The 22675-nt window shown below is 35.1% G+C and overlaps 1 long non-coding RNA gene across 2 annotated transcripts in view; it reads left to right on the forward strand.

The window, feature by feature from the left end:
* Window positions 1-415: 415 nt before the first annotated feature.
* Window positions 416-22675, forward strand: part of LOC119069752 — a 28590-nt gene continuing 6330 nt past the window's right edge. The window contains exons 1-3 of one of the 2 annotated variants that reach the window (XR_005086393.1): window positions 416-426; window positions 14607-14817; window positions 18549-18550. This is a non-coding gene — a long non-coding RNA (uncharacterized LOC119069752). The remainder of the gene's footprint in view (window positions 427-14606; window positions 14818-18548; window positions 18551-22675) is intronic. The other variant, XR_005086394.1, reaches the window with a different exon arrangement.

Here is a 22675-nt window from a genome sequence, read left to right on the forward strand (position 1 = left end):
CACATAACATATGAGAGCGTATTAAAACACACTTAGATGATGGTGTATATAAATATAACATACTACACGGGACTGGGGTTGTTGTATTTTGTTTTTTTCTTCTTCTTTCTTTTTTGTTAAATACCTACGTCATGTCATGTCTTGTCACAGAGAACAATCTGTTTCCGTAAATGTCGAGGGTGAAAAGGGGATTATTTATTCTTTTTATTTCAATGACTCATTTGTCTTTCCCGGTGGTGGTGGCTTACGAAGTTCAACAGTACATTGTCATATGTATGTGGTATCCATGTCATTTGTGTGTTTAATTATGTTATAGTGTTATCGTAATTAAATATGGTGGATGGGGCTATAGTTGAGGTCGTAATTGCTTTAGGATATCCTGGCAATCAGGCGAAAAATTGAAATGGCAAATGCCAATAAAATGACGTTGTTGGTTTATGAGTATACTTTATGAGAATGTGCTAGCTCACATCAAGATTAGACGTTTCGAATAGGGAACGACGGGTAGCATATTATATTTGTGAGCCAATGTAAAATCATTGAAGTTATGTGTTTAAGGAGAACGGCATTGTCAGACATCACCATATAGATAGAAAATACACACTCAAGAGTGGTTTTTTGACGATGGTTCTTCATTCATAATTTTAAGCGCAGGCTTGGACTTATATTTCAGTAGTAAGATCAGTGAGCACCAAGTTTTAATTTCAATAGCCGAGTTCAAAGGAGAAGCGAAGTTTGGGCACGTATGCTTGAAGGATTATTGATACGGAGTACTAGATTTTTCACCGCACGATGGATGAAATGTTTCTCATGGCCTGTAAATTGCCCGATTTATAAATACAATACGGCTACCCTGCTCTCATTTCAAATTCATGCAATAATGTCAACAGCTCCTATTGGCACTTAAGGTGCAAGCTGTCAAAACCATTTAGGAAGATCACGATATGTCAGAAATATGTGAAAAACCGAGAGACAACTCGTGATCTTTGATCATACTCATTTGATAGAAAAGTAGTGCAGCAAGTGCCAATGTAAAAACGACCTGCCGAAATCAAGCGCATTTTCCAGTGGACTTTCTTCAGCTACACGTACAAGGTCGACCAGTTTGAGCAGCTCTTAGAAATCTGAACAGTTTATGAAAATTTCGTTAAACTGCTGACTCTTCTCAGAGCTGGTCGAACTAAACATCCAATTTTTATTTAAAGCTAACACATTCGTGGTCGCTATTTATCCCGTCAAAAATGAAATACGAGACACGCAAATGTAGGCTACAATTTCAGCTAAGCATCGATACCTCTTAATTTGATTATATGACGAAATATTTCTGGCATGTGTCGTGTCGCGGCCACCGATTGCTATCGTGCAATCAATTTAATCGAATTATAGAACAACGGTTCTTGGTATTCATATTTGGTCGCAATTGTTTTGCTCTTGTATCATTTTAACAGCAAAAAGAAACGGTTTGCAGAAATTAAATATATTTTCTCATGACAATTCGTAAAACGAATTAAATCTAGGCCATTATCAACACCATGCAGTCAAAAAATATATTTCTTTTCTCTCCAATACCGAACACGGCGAATTGGAGAGAACAGTGTGGCGATATGATATTGCAAAATCCATTTGAATATAAATGAGAATTATAGTTGCAAATTAGATTCCGTATAATGTCGGGGAGTTCTTATTTTAATTTTATTATAATTTTTTTTTCTCGTACCGTAATAACATTAGGTGTTTCGTTGATAATTAGCAAATTAATTACAAGGAATATGAAAAAAAGAAACACAACATTTCCAGTCATTACAAAGTAATTTATTTTTTATCCGGGAAAATCTTAATTTATTCCAAGCAACAACAAAACATTCTGTGTTCCTTTTTAACCGAAACTAAACTAAAAAAAACAACAACAACAACAACGAAAGGAGAAGTGTATACACATTCATTATGCAAGGGAAATAACACCGTTCCTTTTACAAGTTGTTAATAAAAATTGAATGTTTCTGTTGTTCGTCGTCTCATATAAGGTTTGTGGAATATGGTTCGTTTAAATTGACAGTTTCACATTTTTGATGTTGTCCGTTCACGGAATATTTTTTGTTACAGTTCATGAGTTGAAAAGGTAACGGTCTATGCATAAATGAAGTTGATTACTTTCGTACGCTAAACTTCGGAGGCTAATTTTCATAAGAGTCGTATAATATGCCAAGCCCTAAAAACTCTTAAATTTTAAAAATTTCTTAATTATAAGAGAACACAAAACTTATTATCGAATATTACCATAGCTGCTGTAACCATCGATCTCTACACTTCGCAGGGACTATTTTTGGGAAAACATCTTTCCATATTTTCTTAGATTTTCATACATCTCTTCGTATTTTCCTTAATTTTCCGTAAAAAAAATTGGGAAAAATACAGGAGAATTCTAGTGTGAAAATTTAGAAAAATATTTAACGAGCCCTAAAAGCGAGGCTAATGCCAGAAATGTATACACAATAACACAACTAACTTCACAATGTCGCAGTAATATTAATATTTTAGTAATAGTTAAGGGTTCCATCAATTAACTATGGAGATCTTAACGTAATTATTACACTGAACTGACCCAAATATGACGAATGCATCCATCTTAAAGTAGGAAAAGGTCATATTTTGCTCAGACCTGCAGTAGAAATTGTTTGATTCGAATCTAGTCAGGTCAGAGTCGTTTATCTTAATTTTTTTTTTATTAAAAAAAGGAAATTTTGTAATTAATTTCCTAGAGAAATCGGGTGCTTGACATCCTGTGAGTCAGGCTATTCTATTTTAGGTCGATTGCGGTTTCAGGTGACATACGAGGCCTTAGGTCAAAGTTTTTAGGTCACATCAAAGACATATCAAATTCAGAATCAGGTCGAATCGAGTTTATGGTAGTCAGAGTAAGGTTCAAACAAGAATAAACAATAAAAGAAATTAACCTGTTGCAGACGACAAGCATATGACAAGTATTATTATCGCATCTATTACTTCCATAGTTCAAAGCTTAATAAATGTAGTTAGGTGTCTGTAGAGGGTATTGGTTGATTTCAAATCTTGTACTTCAATTTTTTTAAACATATATTTTAGTATATTAAGGGCCACATTACCCAGAGCTTATCATTATTTTTGTCATAGTTATCGATATGATGAAATTCATTCTATTTATGGTGAAAGCATTATTGTTCATCCGTTCAATGATAATCGTGGAAAAATTGATCATTGGACAAAAATTAACAAAAGTGTATGTTCAGACAAGACTGACTCGACAATTAATAATTCTTTTGCAACAGACTTATCCAGATCAAAGGAGCAACGCACCAACAATTAACGCACAGATTCACCGTCGACTTACATATAATGTCGAATGATGTAATGAACTGATTGAAAAAGTTGGTTACTTTAAATTGGATATAAAATCAAAGCTTTTTCCTCGAAATTCTATTCGGTTGCGATGGCATCTCTTTATCTAAATGTCTAAATTGATTTCCTTTGTTGACGTCCTACATAAAATCAATTCAATTGTCTTTTCCGAAGAAAGAAATTTATTAACAACACGAATAAGGATGTGAGCGGCGTCTAGACAATTTTCATCGCAGAGACAAGTAAATTGTACTGTGAGAATATCGATATTACAAGTAGAATATTTTAAACGAAGCCAACAATCAATAACATCTGCAGATGGGATATCCTCTCATGCTGGGGTGTATGAAATCTTTTATCATCAAATTTGGATTTGAGAAAAAATTGTCAATTTATTTATTGGAAATTTTGTTTAGTTTGTATGTGACCCGTACGGTATGTTGTGCCATACCAGTTACTAGATCCTATATCAAATTTTAATATATTTTTTACATTAGAAGTAACCAACATTCAAAAGAAAAGTTCACTTGAAGATGCTCCCAGTCAATTAAGTGATTCCCAACGTAAAGTTTGAAACAAAACATTTTCCAGCGAGACCGTACGATATTTTGTTGTCTTGCAGCTCGAAAATGCGAAAAACTGGTTTCAGTTTACACGGTAATGAGTCGTTTCTGGCCGCAAGACATCAAATATTTTTCCTTAACTCTATTACATTTCTGATACGTTTTGTCATGAAATTACTAAATGTCAGTGGCCTTAACTGAGGTTTCCTATCAACAGACCTTTTTTGTTCGGATGTTTTCTGTCAACATTTTACCAAATAGCTATTCGCGATTTTCATGTTCAACAGATGACACCACTTTCTATATTGAAAAAATTGGAATATCGGACATAAGCCCGTTGATAGGCCTACCATCACACATATCTAGAAGACACTTTCTACTATATTTCGTATTGAATTTTCATATGTTTAATGCGTCGATAGTGAAATCCGTCGTCCCCACATGCGGGACGAAAATATCACATTCCATGCAAGAAACAAGAGGAAAAAATGTTAGTTTTTGATACATTTTGTAGAAAATTGCAATTTAATTCGGTTTTCATTTTTCTTCTCAAATCTAATAGCTCATGAAACCTCCATATAACAGCGTATTAGACGAATGGATAGAAAACGTTGTTATTTTATAGGTTTTTTTTTCTATCGAGGAAAATAAAATTAAACTTGCAGAGTCAGCAAAATGTTTTCTTTTCATTCTTTGTCGAATGCCTTTTCCTAGTCGGTGAGTTTTTTTTTTGTTACTTCTTCTCTCTGCGATATATTCTTCATCTGGAATTGATAAATTAACTATTAGGGCGTATTAATCCACAACGTTACTTTTTTCCTCCTCTTCTTCTTCCTTTTTTTGATTAGGCTTTCGTTTCTTTTTATTTTTGTTTAGTCTCGTTAACCGCAATCTTTCTGTGAAACTAGAATGAAAATTGTTTTCGGGGGCTGGAAAACATTTTCGAGGAAAAAAAACGGAAATGTTCTATGTGTTTTGTCGAAACGTTTTTTTTTGGTTTTGTTTTCATTGGTTCCAGTACTGTTGTGCACTAGGATATGTACGATTAATTCGGAATGATATGAGAAATTATTACTGGAGTATTGTGAGGTGAATCAGCTTTTATTTTACGTTTTTTTGAAAGGTTGAATGAATGCATCATCAAGGTTCAACATCATTAATTGGAAGTTTAACTACAATCGAAAGTAACCAGGGAATAGAGGTGAGCGCCGGCGCCAGTCGCGCCGATCGCCGCTGAAAATTTCAGTAAAAAGTCAGCCGCCGCCGAAATTTTAAATTGTTCAGCCGATTGCGCCGCCACCGGTAAAAATAAAACACTGCGCCGCCGCTGCACCGCCGGTTTATTTTTTCCTCATTTTTCGGCGCAAAGTAGAGGTAATTGGGAATGAATTTGTTTCACTAAGAGGGATTCTTTTGAAAAACCTTAGTCTCTATTTGGCTCAAAAGCACATAAAATTACCTTTCAAATGATACCCCACACGACCATGTACATTTTGTGAACCTCGAGAAATTTCAGTAAGAACAGTGTACGTCTTCGGTTAAAAACTTTATCTGCACATATTTCAGTGTGGATGAATTTTAAACCCAACAAGATCCTATTCGGCTCAATAGTACATGTGATTACCTCTCTAATGACACCCCACACGACCCTGTACGGCTCGTGTAACTGGAGCAATTTTTGTAAGAAAATTGCAACTTTTCGGTTTTTGCTCACCTTTGACCAGCCACACAAACTTCGAAGAATTTTTTTGAAAGTGGTTTTGGCCACTAGGGTCGAAGTCCTTTCTAGGCACATATAAAAAATTCCAATAGAAAATGCGTCCGATTTCTGTAGGCTGTTTTTCAAAAGAATCCCTCTAAGTAGGTACGAGAAAAAATAAATTTTTATCAAAAAACATGTAGTGACCCGTAGACGAGGTACACACATACATCCACACTCGTGTTGTCACATCAGACTGCTTATCATTGTAACTAGAATGATTTTATAAATCAGTCTATTACCGGCACTCGACCAGTTAAGAAGCGAATAATAAAGCCAATATCTGTGTACCGAACAGTCTTTTATTACATAATGCCAAGAGCATTATATTGGTGACCCCGACGTTGATAAATTTTTTTGGACATGAAAAGTGAAAATAAAGTTTTTTACATTCGACGTAGTGAATTGCATAAGTTTAAATGGACATCGATTCATCAAAGTAATTTTGCGTAATTTTGCTAATAATTCAGCGTTGTACGATAGAAAACAGTTTCGGTGCACATAAAATCTGTTTGGCATGAAATCAATACAAACTCGGAACAAGTAATCGCCGCAGATAAACCATAATTCGGCATTGGATTGGAATTGGTCGAATAGAACATTCCGAAAGTTTCGAGAAATTTGGTGGAGTTTGGCGCGAAGGACGCTAAACTGATTGTAAAATTCCATCCGATTTTGGCGCTAAACAACATCAACGGGCTTAATGCAACACAAAGAAACTGGTCGAATAAGAAAAAATAACGATCGAGTAATAGAATCAAAAGCGTGTACATCCATCGTGAAGCCGATCTCTTTTAACGTAAAAATTTCTACATTGGAAGTTATGAAAGAGGCAAGAGTCAACGAGGGGTACCGGCAAGCATCAAGGGCATCTAGTCTTAGCGATATGGTTCATCGAGTGGCTGCCGACACGGTAGACCATATAATTGTCGTCAACCAAAGGCTGGACACCAGTACCGAATCAACGACAGGCTTAAGGACATATCATTCTGTGAGCATTCCATGGATACTGTGTGCAAATCAACACAAAGGAGTGCTGTAACGGTTTGTGAAGTAGTCGAAAAGCATAACCAAACAACAAGAAATCGCAAAAAGCGCCCGTAACTGTAAACATCGTCAAACGGTAAAGTCGTCCGCATTTATTCAATTTGTTAATGAGCTATGACGATGTGTAAAATTTAAAAAAAAAAAAGTAAATGCAAAATTTGAGTCGAATGTTTAGTATGACGATCGAGTGCTCCAATTGATACAATTGTTTTGTATAAGTTTTCGTTCAGTCTTATTAAAAAGTATTTGATTTTTTTAGTTAGTCGCTTCGCTAGAAGGGAAGTAATGTAGTGACCCGTAGACGAGGTACACACATACATCCACACTCGTGTTGTCACATCAGACTGCTTATCATTGTAACTAGAATGATTTTATAAATCAGTCTATTACCGGCACTCGACCAGTTAAGAAGCGAATAATAAAGCCAATATCTGTGTACCGAACAGTCTTTTATTACATAATGCCAAGAGCATTATAAACACAATAGAATTGAGTGAGGAAAACCAACATATTGCATGTGTCCAAAATGAGAACGCATGGTAGACAACTAATACTTGACTAATGATTCGAAAAATCTGTAAAAGTGATGGTATCTTGTGAAAAATGGACTCGCGTGTAAAGTCAACTCCTTCGCTGCCCTCGTATACGTTGATGTTGATAAAAAGAGAAAATAATATTTTAATAATTCTATATCACCAATTAATAACTGTCAGATTTTTCAACTTTCTTCTTTATTGACCATGGAAAAGTTTGAAACTAGTGAAGATTTCGAAAAATCTGGCAAAATAAGTTTGAGTTTCGGCTGGTATGTAGCTGATTGGAAAATCGAGACTTTTTCGGACACTTTATGTACATTTTGGATTTTGAGAACTTGAAACTAGTGGAACTTGGTGGTCTTTTTACATAAAGTTTAATAGAAAGTCAATTACTTATTTTTCCGTTTGTATGTCCAATTTTTCTGGTAACAGCTATTTGAAATTTGAGTAACAACAAGATGAATTGAAAAATGGTTTCCGAGGTATTAGTTTCACTGAGAATGTCTTGAACCGCTTTTTGTCTAAACAAGAAATTGAATATTTAGGAATGGTCTTCAAATGAAAGATTATAAATCTAGAGTGAAGCGAAAAAACTTTTCCGAAAAGTAATAACAATTCGCCATATAGCGCCGAAATGCGCTGCCGCCGCCGATTAAAAATTGTATTACGCCGAAGCGAGCCGCCGAAAAAAAAACTTCAGTCGATTCACGCCGCCGCCGATACTCTGAAAAATGTTTACAGCCGCCGCCGAACAAAAGTTGACCGGCGCACACCTCTACCAGGGAACCAGTAATCTTCAACTTCAGATCAAAGATTTCCCGTTATTTTGTAAGTCGAGGAAGGGAAATTGTGATGAGGACAAAATGCTAATAATCGTCTTTTGAAGGTGTTTGTATCAATCCCCAAGATTATGGAGAATCAATTTGGGAATTAGCTCCCCAATCGTCAGCATCGACTTTATTCGTAGCCTTAAATAAAGTTCGAAGTCGTAAGACTTTAAATTAATCTTTTTGTTTAAACAACAAAATTTTCATTTCAGTGGACAAATTAGCCAAATTGATGATGACCATGAAAAATTGTCATCATTGGCCTATCGTTTTACCAGACTCTTTCTTCCATCTCTTTCGTTTCAACTTCAATTCGCGAAAACATGAAAATACTTTCCAAACAAATACTGGCTGCTCTATGTAAAATGTAAAGTGTAAATCTGCGTTATTAGATTCGCATCAAAGTTGTTCCATGTTTGTGTTAAGCACACAAGTTTCCTCTTATTTAATTTTGAATTTTGCTCACATTTATGTGGCCGCGCTTTTCAAGCTTAATCTAACTTGTACAATAGATACACCGGAATATACCACATTAAAAGCAACAAGTAAAGTTATTCACTATACTAACAGAGAGCTTTTGAAAATAATTTATTTATTTAGTAACTCATAACGATTACAGCTTCTATTTTATGCGATTTGCACGTGTGCGATTCTTTGTTCATAAATAAAAGCAAAAGATAAATATTCTGGGTCAATAATAGCAATTACAGTGAAAATCCACACTTCATTGGAGGAGCAAAACGGAACTAACCGCTGTATCCAAAGTGTAAACTTTCGATTTTCTCCATTATGTCATTTTGCGTCAATGCAATGTTAGGCCAAATAAACCACTCATACCAGCCACAAACGAGAACAAAATACAAGTCTTCGTCAATCGATGTCTGAGAAGAATCCTGAGAATACGCTGGCCAGATAACATTTCAAACATCGACTTGTGGAACCTAACCAAATTCGAGAAGATGAAATTGATGATCAATTCGACGCCCTGTGGGAAGCATCGCGAATCACGCACTGAACTGGAACCCACGTGGAACGCGGAAAAGGGGCAGGCCCAAAATCACGTGGAAACGAACAGTCGTCGACGAAGCGAGGAAAGCCGGGAAAGAATGGACGGAAGTCAAGGCGCTCGCTCCAAACCGAATTCGATGGCGACAATTTGTAGACTCTATGGTCCCTCGAGGAGTAAGAAGTCAGATGATGATGACCAGCCACAAACAATTCACAGACGATTTTCAAAAACTTTTCTTTTTTACACAATTGTCTACAACGTTCCTAAGAATTTCAGTAATCGAATACGTTGTCGCAGTTTAGGACTCACTGAATTTTTGATAGTCGGCAAACTTTGACGACCAACCACAAATCGTTTTTCGTTTTTAATATTCTCTGTTGAATTGGACTCTAATTAATAGAAAAAGAGAAATTTGGTTGATAAATATCTCGAAACGGTTTTGATATAGGTCGAAAAACTCCAAATTTTTACGTCTTCGATTTCGCGTCAGTTTTTTTAATTTAAAATTGATTTTCGGCATCTAGGAAAAGCAAGAATTTAACCAATTCCATGTCAAACTCCTAACCATGGCACACCCTTACTAAATAACAAGGAATATAGAATGATAACGGCAGCCAGGCGTGAGAGCCACCGTTTTAACAGCCCATTTTGTCTTAGCCGAGCCGCCAAAAATATTCTTTTTTATTCGTTTTCCGATGGATATCACAGATGTATGAATTTGTAACATCAAACAGTACACAACCCTTAATCTCATATGCAAACTTTTGTCACAACAAAACACAGGAAGGACTATACTTTTGACTTGACAAATCTTTTTCAGTAACTTTCTAAATCCTTTACCTTTGCGCATGATTTTACTATTTTGTTAATTTTCCTAGTTTTTTAAATACTCAGCAATATTCATCTAGCCGCCGTTTTATGTCGGCTCTCATGCCTGACAACAGCTCTGAAACTTTTTCCACCTCAACAAATTGCATTTTTTTAAATCGGCTCAGTACACCCGTAATATAACAGCGGATTTTCACTGTGAACATTTTAATAATTTACAATTAAATCTGAAACTCAAAGCCACACAAAGAAACATGATCTCGTTCTCCTCAGATGCGCTTTCGCTGGAAACTTTTCCTATTAATTTTACTTTGAATTCTTTTCAAACACTGCAGTATGCAGTGTGTGAAATGAAATCAACATTACAATTTAGCTGAAATTAACATACAGCGGAACCAAATTAGAAACATTAAAGTTGGTTATAATTCAAGCTTCATTCGTTGCATAAATAATACATTTTTCGATGAGAAATGGTAATTATTCTAGAACACAGTGAGACAACACTCCTTATAATCGGAAAATTTCCTTATACATATGACGATGGTGTTGAATAATTTTCGAGAACCTGAACACTACTCGTCAGTAAGTTCTGAAACTTTCTGTGAATATACCCAACTTTACAAGAAAATTGTTATTATTATTATTATTATTATTCAAATTCCGGAGCTGGGAGCTGCAAGGGAATTTTCTACGTTGTTACAGAGTAATATACACGATAAGAATACACAATGTGAAAATAATTGAGAGCAATACACTACACTTCATATGATATCATTGTTACAAAGTTTCACAGTGGAAGTTTACTGATTTTCACGATTTTTCCCTTTGAAATAGAGAATAACACTTCAAGTGTGCAATGTGATCCCGATCCAGATGATATAATTTTCTTTTAAATTTTTTAAGTTCCTAAGAGAATTTAATTGTTAGTTAACAACAACTTAAGCCTCTGGGGTAGGTCAGTGTCGTGTACCCATAATTCTAAAGACGACATAATCGTACAGATAGCATGCTGAGTGCTGCGCACACACACAGCTTGAATTTAAATTAAGAAAAATTGCAACCGAGTACTATGTTGTAAGAGAATCTAGAGTGACAGAACTGTATCCAACTGTCCACACATTCAAATTGATATAAATATTTTATAGCCTGCCCTATGCGAAAGTTGACGATTACATGGCACTTTGTCACCTGTGAAAATGTTCCATTTTACGTGACTTCCTTTTTGACAAACAATTTTCGCATTGGAGCAGGCAACGAACCAGATTAATTCATTGATTAACTCACTCATGTATTTTTGAACTACTTGCTGCGGTAACTGTTTTTAGACAAGCATAGAATTTGTATATCCGAGCCGAAGGCCGTACTTATCGAAGCTAGTTGCTGACAAAAACCAATCTTGTGAATTTGCTTTTATCACAAAATGTCACAGTGTGGTCCAGTGTGGTCTACTATATTCTGTAAATCACAAAAAAAAAATCTTTTCACATAACCAAAGAAATCGATCAGACCACTTATCAAGAATAACTTTAACAAAGAAGTTGCAGCAATGTGTTGGCTCTCGCCTTAAACTCTGAATGTTTCTTAAGTGATAAAAGCGATGGCATTAATATTATGCTAATAATTGCTGGAATATCAAAGTTTATTGTATAACATGTTGAGAGTTTTCCGTAACATTTTACCACATTATGCAAGCAGTCAAGAAGCAAACTAGACTAGCAACGTGAACGAAAGCAATTATGTTGTCTTTAAAGATAAATTTGGGTGTTGACTCAATCATGTGCATAAAACATCATCAGATGTACCTAGTACCTACACTATGATGGCTACATTTATATAAATTAATTAATTATCTTACTTCTGGGGCACTATTTTCACTACACTAGCGAATCATGTATAAAATAATGCAAAAATAGGGCAATAATGGATCGATTTCTCTTTTTTTAAATTTTCAATTACATTTTAGCTTATCAAAGCTTAGACCTGGTGAAATTTTAAAAAAATTGTTACAATTTGTCAAAACTGGCAAAAGTACATATACACCCCCTTCGCCTCACGCGCTTATGTCAAGCCCAATGAAAGTCTACATAAGACGTTCAAATATAGCTCAGATATAAGAATAGTCTTTAAATCCCACATATTCTTTTTGTTGGCAGATGAGCACCACATACAAAAAGTACCTTTCACATTAAGCTCCACTGGTTTTCTTGGTCGATTCCTGCAGCTCTTTGGAACTATTTTTGTGAAAACATTTTTCCATATTTTCATGAATTTTCCCACTTTTTCCTATAATTTACCAAAAAAAAAAAATTGTGAAAAAATTTCGGGAAATGTAGGGCAATATGAAAGAAAATTTTCTCGAAAATAGTCGTTGGTTTCTCCTCATCTCTACTCGAGAGTTAGTCCGTTAGTCCCTCAATAATTTTCATTCAACACAATGCTTAACATTGATTCTTAGCTTTCTATTTAGTATAATATACACATTGCCACACATTTATATGGCATTTCCATAGTTTCGGACATTGTTACGTAATATCTCCTTCATTATCTATAAAATTCCAGCGTATTATTGCAAACTTGACCAAGATTAAGAACAACAATGGCCCATTCCATTCATGGTAACCTAGAAACGTCGGTAACTTAATGAAAAAAGGAAAACCCAACAATTTGTCTCCACAAATACTTTCATTTGACTCCACATCAAGTGCCACTGTAGCTAAGCTTCTACGATTTTGTGATATATGAAACCGACTGCGTGTTATATGCATAAAACAATTTCATTCCTTTAATGGGATTGCAAAAATAATTGCAGAAACCTCTCGCTTTGCATTTATAAAGAAAATCAATTTCGTTTCCATACGTGATACTAATCACAAACACACGCTTATAGCGTAAACTGACGGAATAATATTAGCCAAACACCGAAGCACACATTCACCGTGCGGGAATCTGCTAGACGAGGTACATGCCCTTGTTTGGATATTTCATTAATACTATATTTCCATATCCGATTCTATTATTCTGCTGGTAGTTTGATAATCAAACGGTGTACGGCGAATTGATTGTTATAGTGAAAATCCGATTTATTAGGGTCCATACAACAGACAATTCGCAAAATAATTTTGATGATGTCAAAACCATCCAGCCGGTAAAAAAAATTCTCTTTCAATTATTGTTTTCTTTGCGTTATCGGGCTGTTCTATGTGCTCATCTTCAAACGAGAGAAATATTAGGAAAATTTCATACCTTGAATGCGAAAATTAAGTTAACGAGAGGCGAAAAGCTTTCATTGTTGTTAGAAATGATATATTAATCTGGAATGTCTATAAGCGAAACGCGATCCAATCGTTTGGGCCAAATAAGAGGAATTTGTTCATACGAATCACACTGACAAAAAAAGATGAAAATTCGGGTGCTAAGAGTTTCTAGAGTGGAGCGGGAGAAGTCAAGTCACCCATAGACTGATACAACAGATTTTTGAATGAAAAGAACAGTAGTTTGCCGACTACCACGGCCTATAAATTCAAAAATTTGAAATTTGAAATTTGAAATTTGAAGGATTTTTTTAAAAGAATTTTAAGGAATTCTTACAAATAGGCCCAGCTGCCAATGACTGATCCGCCTATATTTCCTTCCTAATTACTACAACAGCATTAACTTGGAATGCTTAGGAACCCTGACATTTTTGTTAGCTCTACCAATGGAAGCTCTACGTAGTAATGTCTTTTCCCTCACTGCAGACAGATCAGTAACAACACTTTGACACTTAAAAAATACTTGAGGTAAATATTACACAAGTTATCCATAATTGAATTCCAGAGCGTAAATTCCGATAGTCGGGTTTCAAGGTATGCCATGCCATGGCTCCATCCGTAAGCGCCTCTATAACTTGTAATTGTTCTACGTAGTAGAGATATAAACCTGCACTTGTATATGTTGCTAAATAACATACAATCAATTCGAATTTATCAAAAGCATTTATTTCCGCTGCATTGGGGCGTCTAAGTATCTATATATCTATCGGTGTATGTCTATTTGTTATAAGTCATTCAGCTGGTTTAGACGAACATCACGAAAATCAATATAGAACTGTCGTTGCCTATCTTCTATCTTAAGTCTGGCGTCATTGTTATTTTGTTATTTCGAACGTAATATTTCAAATGTATGACATAAGATCAAACCATCTAAGTTGCTTCAAGTAGTATTGTATATCGCCATCTGTATACACTCAGAGAAAGAAAACCGAACCTTCGTTCAAATAGTTTCCACAGGTTGAAGGAAAATGGAATCTTTTGATCATTCGGATGAAATTGGCCAATACATTTGATAAAAGTCAGTTTTTGTGACTTTTCAAATTGGAAAATTATGGCTACTTTCGTAAATTATGAAATTATGGCAAATCTGACAAATTATGGCAAATTTGGGAGATTACGGAAAATTAGTGTAAACTTGGTAAAATATGGCAAACTTTATACCAATTATGGCAAATTTGGTAAATTATGACCAATTACGACTTACAGTCAAAGGGAGTGAAATGTCACCATGAATTTGCTTCAGCTGTTTTTAAGCTGATCCCCACAAACAATCAAAACTGTTTATACTATAGACGCTGCTATACGCACGCTCGTGATAAAACCGTATAAAGACACAAACAATGAGTATCAGCATAGTACTGCTTCTAGCACGAACACTCATTTTTGGAACGTCAAAAAGCCTCCAAATTTGCAAATATGTATGCGTGTACGATTGCATGTATTGTGTGTTTTTATTCACATCAAGAAATCATGACTTCTATCTTTACGAGAAAATGCAAGGCCTATTTTGATTGCATTAGCCTTCGAATATTTCTTATGTTCATGCTAGTAGCAGAGCTGTGGTATCAGTGTGTAAGAAATGTTTCAATCGAAACCCCAGCATTTTCTCGGCGTGTACAGCACATGAGCTTCAATATTTTCCAATTACTTCACTTTAGTTTCTTTGCAGCCTTATATTGTCAGAATAAGATGCTTTGTTGCTTCCTTGTGTTACATTTCTTTAAAAGGTAATTGGTCACTCTTCGGCAGTGTGTTTGTTGATGTTGACTGAATGACCGTTCTTTTTCTTCCTTTGTGTTTGTTTCTGATGCAATTACCGATTTCTTATAACACTGACTTTCAACTTTAAGTCTTTTGAAGCAGTTGTATTTATATATAATTGTGTAGTTCGGCCCTTCACTTAGGACACAAAAAATCTTGTCTTGTAACACAATAATCTGCGATTGCGAAATATTGGCCTTGTTGCTTTTGAACAAATAACTAATGCTTCCGACCGGTGAAATAAAAGATTTTGTATGAAAATGACAGCTAGTCTCATAAAATCATACAAGTATAGGGTAATAGAGCGAATCGTAAGCGAAATGAAAGAACTTTTCCGATTTACTAGAAATAGCCAATTTCATGAGGTTGCTTTTCTTATATGTTCGCTGCGATGATTGTGAGGGATGGCTGCTCACTAACAAAAGTGTTTGAAACCATTTCTTTGGGATGACCAGAAAGTGCGTATAAATCTAGTACTTCAATGCATGTTAAAAAAATAAAAGAAAAATTGACGTAATTCTGTAGCAGCCGTTAAATCAATATGTATGCGAACTTTGGCCAGTTGCCGTCGCAGCTGACAAGTACTGTCAGTAATTTGGTACAAGTGTCACAATATCCAACATATGGTATGGCATATTTGCATTGTCTCAGATTCATTCATTTCTCTCGGAGGTAACTTTGTTCATCTAATGTTCTAATAGAACGTTTCAAATTTCTCATAATCTTATTCATTCCAACAAGCTATGTGCATAATTTGCATTTGCATATTGCATATCTCACAAAATAGAACATGCATCCCCACTTAATTTCCTCTTGTATCGTCATTCGCACATGCGTATTTTATTCAGCAGATGTAAATGGTTGTCGGTAATTGATGATTTACATACTTAGGTTATCACAGAAAATGTAAATATAGCTTACCTACACATTACAATGCATCTTAAGTTGATCGAGAAATACTAATTGAATGGATTCAGATCTGAAAATTTCAAACGTTAAAGTCATTATTCATCACCCGAACGTACCAGCAGTACTGTTTATTCTCGTGCAACTCATATTCTTATCAGTGAGCTTGCAGAACAACAACAAATCTATTTTTTATTTATTGACCGACGAAATTCCAGTATACGTGCCGTCGAATGAAATTGTAAAATCGAGTATTTATTTTATTTCGGCTAAATGGAAAATTTCGCTCATGAAATATGGCATACCGGTGGTGGCCTAATAGCATATATTCGGTCTACAAGCAAACGACGAAAGAAAATGTAAGTAAAATGGGGAAAATTTCTGTTCTCTCATCATACTCACGAAAAAGGGGAAATCGAAACTTACGATACCGGCCACTAGAGGCGTTACCAGTTCTTTCATTCATGATTTTGTAATATTAAATTTCCCCTTTATTCCATTCTCTATTCTCTCATTACACTTTTTTCCTCAAAAAGACTTTGCATCTTTCTGAGGAGGATAAAGAATGTTTAAATTGTGTATGGGCTCGTGTGGATTGGACACTGCATAATAATTGTAAACACCGCGTAAGTGGTAAAATAGTGACCATTGAAGCTAGTCTGATTGTTAGGCTTATGTTCTGACAACATAACCATGTGTTTCAAAATTCCCAAGCAAACATATGCAACCTTTGAGTGGTAATTTAACCACTTCAAATATTTTCAACATTTTTAACGGTGAAAAATGTTGTACATACGTAACTAGGATGTGAAGAAATTTTATTTTGATTTTGTTTATGGAGTGGAGGAACTTCATATTTTGAAATTTTTAATTTAAGAGATATATGAGAATGGGAATTCCCTCAGACCATTCGCAGTAGAATTTTTTTTTTTTAAATGTAATTACCTAATGAATTATTTGACTCGAACTCGCATCGAAATTAACGGCATAGTGAAAATTCCTCTGTTTGCAATTTCATAATGGCATGGGGGCATACATACCGAATCATATAAAATGTTACAATTCGGAACAATACATGGAAGCCCTTAAGGGACAATTAGAGATTTGTCATTCAGTGGTTGTACAATACCATTCACGATTTTGTTGCAAAATTTTGAACGGAATTAGGCTTTTGTTATTCCTGTTTTATGGAAAGCACAAAAAGTCATTTTCAAATAATTTTAGAGTTTGTGCACTTGTTATATGCAAATTTAGTTGAAATCGATACCAATCGAAAATAATAGAATTTTTAAATTAAACTATCGGCTCGTAGATGTTGCACAAAAAACATATTTTTAGTATGGCTAACACAGTAATCCAATTAGGTGTTCATGTTTTATTCTATTTTCACTAAAACAGTTTTTGTTCATTGTTCAATCAGGTTAATACAAAGTTTATTTTTTTTGAAACAAAATAGAACAAAGCACTTGGCGAATGTACAGTTTCGCTAGAACCGTATATTTATGAATATATGTCGGGGTAGCTGAGCAGTGCCAATTCCTGTGGATAGGCTATACGATTTACTTTGAAAGTACACCGAATATTTTTTGAGCTATTACAATGAAGACAATTGACTCACTTCAGTCTACTAAATTATCTTCTTCAGATATCTTTATTAAAAACGAATAAAAGGCTGCAAAGCGCAACCAGTAAGAAAAACAAATATTTACAATAAATAAAAATCATCCCAAGGTCCCTAAAATGCAACTAGAGTTTCTTCGTTGAATCGCAATGGAAACCTTCTGTAGCAGGTAGTCCATAGAGCGTGGTTCTCCAGAAGCCTTTTGCATTAATGATCCCAGTTTCTTTATAAATGTCTTTGTCTCAGAACCCTTGCTACCTACTGATTCAAAGACAATAGGGGTGAATAAATAATTATCTTTTAAACAAAAATAATGATTGTGCTGAAAGCTTTCGGTATTATCAGCAATCGAACCAGCTTTTTTGGATGACTGATTATTATAAGAAGGGGCTAGCGTGGCTCTAATGGTTACATTCCACAAAATACTGACTTAACATCTGAAAGAAATACATAAGAAGCTTTTTTAATAACTACCACAAGTTCCCCGCCTACATTCACTTTTGTTTTCTTAGACAATGAATCATTAGGCTTAGTATTCAAGGTACTAGCATTCAAGACTTACACTCATCTTAGTATGGTAGTAGGCGAGAAGTACATGTCTTTGGTTGATATACTACAAAGCAAGAGTGTCTAAGAGTGATTAAGTTTGTTCAAACCCTTTACATGCTGCACCGAAAACAGTGGTTTCCAAAAATCTAGTACAAATTATAAGTCACTTTCATATCCAGAAACATTGAATGTTTCAACTTTTTTCGGCCAACCCAAATGTCAAATTAAAAATTTATCAGCAACACGACCCTAGAGATGTGCGGGCCGAGGTTTTTTTGAAGCCCGTCCGGCCCGAAGCCCGGCCCGAAATTCACTTTTAAAGCCCGATCCAAACTGGCCCGACCAATTTGTGGCCCAACCCAATACGAGCCCGGCCGGATCGGACCGGGCTTTTTCCGGGCCGTCCGAAAAAGCCCGAAAATTTTCAATTGTTTGAAAAAGTCCTTGAAAAAGTAGACGTATATCAAATATACCATCGTCGCACTTTCAAGTAGCATTAGACGTTAGTCGGATATGATTTGATTACATTCTACAAGTTCAAATGAGTTCAACTGAAAAATTCTGCGGGTACGTTGCATTTTTCTTTTCACAAATTTACAATATTCGCAATCCACAGGACATAACAACCTAAACAATTTTTGTTGTCAAATGAGCCACCTAAATGAGCGCGAAGCGGCTTTAATTTGCAAAATTTGTTGAATCCGTCACAATTTTCGACAAAAAAAAATTGAGTTTAGATGAAATCGTCGTCGTTTTTGTAGTCAAGTTCGTGTTTGATAGTCGATGATGGTGTATGCATATGATAGTTATTTCCAAAATTTAGATTTAAATTATTTTTACATTTTAAATTTTTTTCGGGCGGCCCAATCTTTTTAGTTCAAAGCCCGTCCGGCCCGGTGCTCGGGCCGGATCTAATTAGAAAAGCCCGCACGAACAGAATATTTCCATTTTCAAAGCCCGTCCGGCCCGAGCCCGGTCGGGCCGGATAAAAACTCGGACAGCCCGACATTTTCGGGCGGCCCGCACATCTCTACACGACCCACAAACGACGACCAAAAACATTTCGAAGCACTTTGTGGAATTAGTTTAAAAACGACATTCGTTTCGATATCATAATGATACATGAAAAGTTAACATTTCAAAATCAAAGTACAATAATCGTGTTCCGAATTCGTATATAAAATTTCGGCTTTCCATCTATCACTTGTTATGAAAATAACTAATTTACGTCACCTGTTTTTTTTTATTATTACAATATATCCGGTCCATTGCCCCTTTAATTGTAGTCCTTTTTTGTTTCATGAACAATAATATAAAGCAGATTTGTCATTCCAATTTATTTAAATATTATTGCAATTTATTTTCGTTTTTTGTAACATTTTGCAGAAAAATTATAAACTGAAAATTTCGATATTTTCTCTTAATTTTTTTAAAATTTGGCCTTCATGTTGATACTGGAGTTAAAATCGTTTGGATGGGTTACCAGACGCATATTGGCAATCTCTGGTGTGCGAACAGACCCATTTCATACCTTCATTAAACTAGCTGCACTCCGTACTATATGAGATTGTTAGTACGTGCCGAAGTACCCTTTTTGTAACTGAATTACAAAACGTCTATTGTGAGAACATTATAATTAGATCGTCGTCACTGCACAATTAATAATTTCTTTCGATATAAATGTTCTCACAAAGTAAGACACATTTTTTCTGGAAGCAAGCGGTTGTCATGCACACATTCATTAAAAGGAAACTGAAATTCATCCAAAGTTCACGATACGAGAAATTCGTTCATTTCAAATTGGTAATTAGTGGTAGACATAGTCGTTGCAATAAATTTATAAATTGAATCTGTCTCTTCACATTCAGTTTTTTATATAGTTTCGTGTGAACAATAAGGTGTGTTATGTAAAACAAACTGAAAAGTTTAGAAACCGGAAATAGGTACAAATTTTAAAAAGACTCAGAGACTTGGTACTGTTTTGCACACGCAAAAAAATCCCATTTTCGGATCTTTGTTGTTCTCTCCTCGGTTTCTCTGATATCTTTAATTGTCCATTGGAAATAACATACGAAATGAGAGAAACTAGACGAACTGTAGTAGTAATCACAAAAGTGGGATTTTTTCCGCTGGCGAAGAAGTACATCTCTTTAAAACCTGAAAACATTGTGGAAATAAGGGAAATTCAGAAATATAAAAAATCATTAGAAAATCGGTTTGAAAGCTTTGAAGATCCTCAAAACTGAAGAAAATACTTTAAAATCAAAAACAACAAAAAACTTACAAAAATGCAAGGAAATCGTTAAGAGTGATATCGCCAAATCTTCAGGTGATTTTTTTAACAAGCGGTCTCCAAGAGGAATTTTTTTGGGGACAAGCGGTCTACGATTTTAATGAGTGATAGCTCGTTGGATTCGTCTTTCAATTCTAGGAAACAAGTATCTTTCACTTTTTCTAACATTCGTTCATTCGACATTCGTACAACATTACAACAATTTAAAATCATTTTTTCTTGAGTTATTGTCGAAAAACTGTTTTCGGTACCCTCTGACATGTCTTCACTTTTGAACGCTTTTCACAGAAAACAATTTTTTTTTAGAAAAAGTGAGAGATACGCGTTTCCTATAATTGAAAGACGAAACCAACGAGCTATCACTCATTAAAATCCGAGACCGCTTGTTCCCCAATCACCTGAAGATTTGGCGATATCACTCTTAAACTTGAAAATTCGGTTAAAATCCAACTAAAAACGGCAAAGAAAATCCTCTGAAAATCATGGAATCTCAGAGGATTTTGTATTGAAAAGTCCTTTGTCGACGAAATTTTTACAAATATACGCCCCTCGAGCTTTGACTGTTGAAATTACTCCTAAACACAGACAAATTACATTATGTTTTACACAAGCCAACGAACGGTTATTTTCGGAATGACTGCAACAATCATCCCATCTACAGAATAAATTGACATAAATACAGCGATCCGTTTACGCACACATTTAAGGTATGAGAGTTGTTAAATCACCTGGGCCAATTCAATGTTCAGTTGGAGTTCTTGAATCTTTTTTTTTCGAAATTTCAAAAAGCAAAAATTTTAGTAGAAAGAAAAATGTCGTCTAGCCGAAATCAATATTAAATCATAAATCCTTTCTGTACAATTTACGTTTGACTCTCTCTTTCAAAAGAGATATTGTTTAAGCAAAAGAACCTTGCAGGTGTAAAATTTACGAATGTAAATATGAATTGAATATGTAATTTCCCAAACAAAGAGGCAGACAAGTAAACATGACTTTCACATAAATAATTTTCACCCGAAAATTTATTATTTACTTTTAAAACAGCTTTTCACGGTTTTATTTCAATCGAATAATAGCTACTTTAGGGAGAAAGCATTACCGTATCAAGATGTACATACCCTTTCCTTTTGTATCTACAATGTCTTTTATCTGAAGTTAAACAAAAAGATCTGACGAATTTCGAAATAATTAGTACATTTCAATGCTACAGTGGGAGAAAATAAACAAGTAACATTTTCAACGAATACAATCTAATCGATTTATATATGCAAATGTGTTGACATTGGTAATGAATGTGGAATGGAACGATTAAAGAGAATCGGATTTAAATGGTGAGTTCTTCTTTTTCCTCCACAATTTGGTGTTATTCAACGTTAGGTGCGAGTAATGCACACCGCAAAAAGTAGCTAGGAATGTAACAGGAAAGGTTATAGAAATTCCCGCGTATGGCAACTGCGCTTCAGAAATTGAATTGAACGCACAAGCGTTAATTTTGTAACCTCGTACGTACAGTGCTTTACGTGAATAGGCAATTTGAATGCATATTTCATATGAGCAGTATCACGTGAATGATTTTAAAAATGTGACAATTTTGCTTCGTCTGCCCCGAATTTACAGCTGACTTACGACGTCAATCGGCCGAGTGGGAAAAGGCTGAAGCAGTGCTGTCTAACAAGAATAGACCGGCTAAAGCCTGGTGAGGTCTTTTTTCTTTTTCTCGATTTTTTGTAGAGGCAAGCAGGAAGAATAGTTTAATTAGTCGATATCCAGATGTTGAACAATAAACATCTCCACCAACTTTCACCAATTTGGTAGTCAACTACCACATTATCGAATTATACATAGGCAAGCAGCCTAAATAATTTCATCAGTCGGTGTGCAGCTCTCAAACAGTAAACATCTCTTCCACATCTCTATCAGGGCATGGCTGTCAACTACCAGTTTGGTAGTCAACTACCAAAAATTAAGCTTTAAATAGGCGAGCATGTAGAATAATTTTGTCAGTCGTCGTGTAGTTCTCGAATAGCAAACATCTCTTCTCCAAAAATTACGCTTGTTAGTCAATTATAGCCTTGGTACTTAGCTAAAAACTACCAAATTTCGAATTGCAGTGTTAAGCTATCGGTTATCAGATAACAAATAACTATTATTTGTCTGGTGTTGATATGCTCATGGTGGCTTTGCAATTTTGAATGTCAATGCAGCTCGCAACTACCAAAACTACCTACTACCAAATTTTCTGTTTATAAATAGGCAAGCAAGTAGAATCATTTCGAAAGTCGGTGATTAG

Source organism: Bradysia coprophila (genome assembly GCF_014529535.1).
Source record: "Bradysia coprophila strain Holo2 chromosome X unlocalized genomic scaffold, BU_Bcop_v1 contig_39, whole genome shotgun sequence".
Lineage (NCBI taxonomy): Eukaryota > Metazoa > Arthropoda > Insecta > Diptera > Sciaridae > Bradysia > Bradysia coprophila.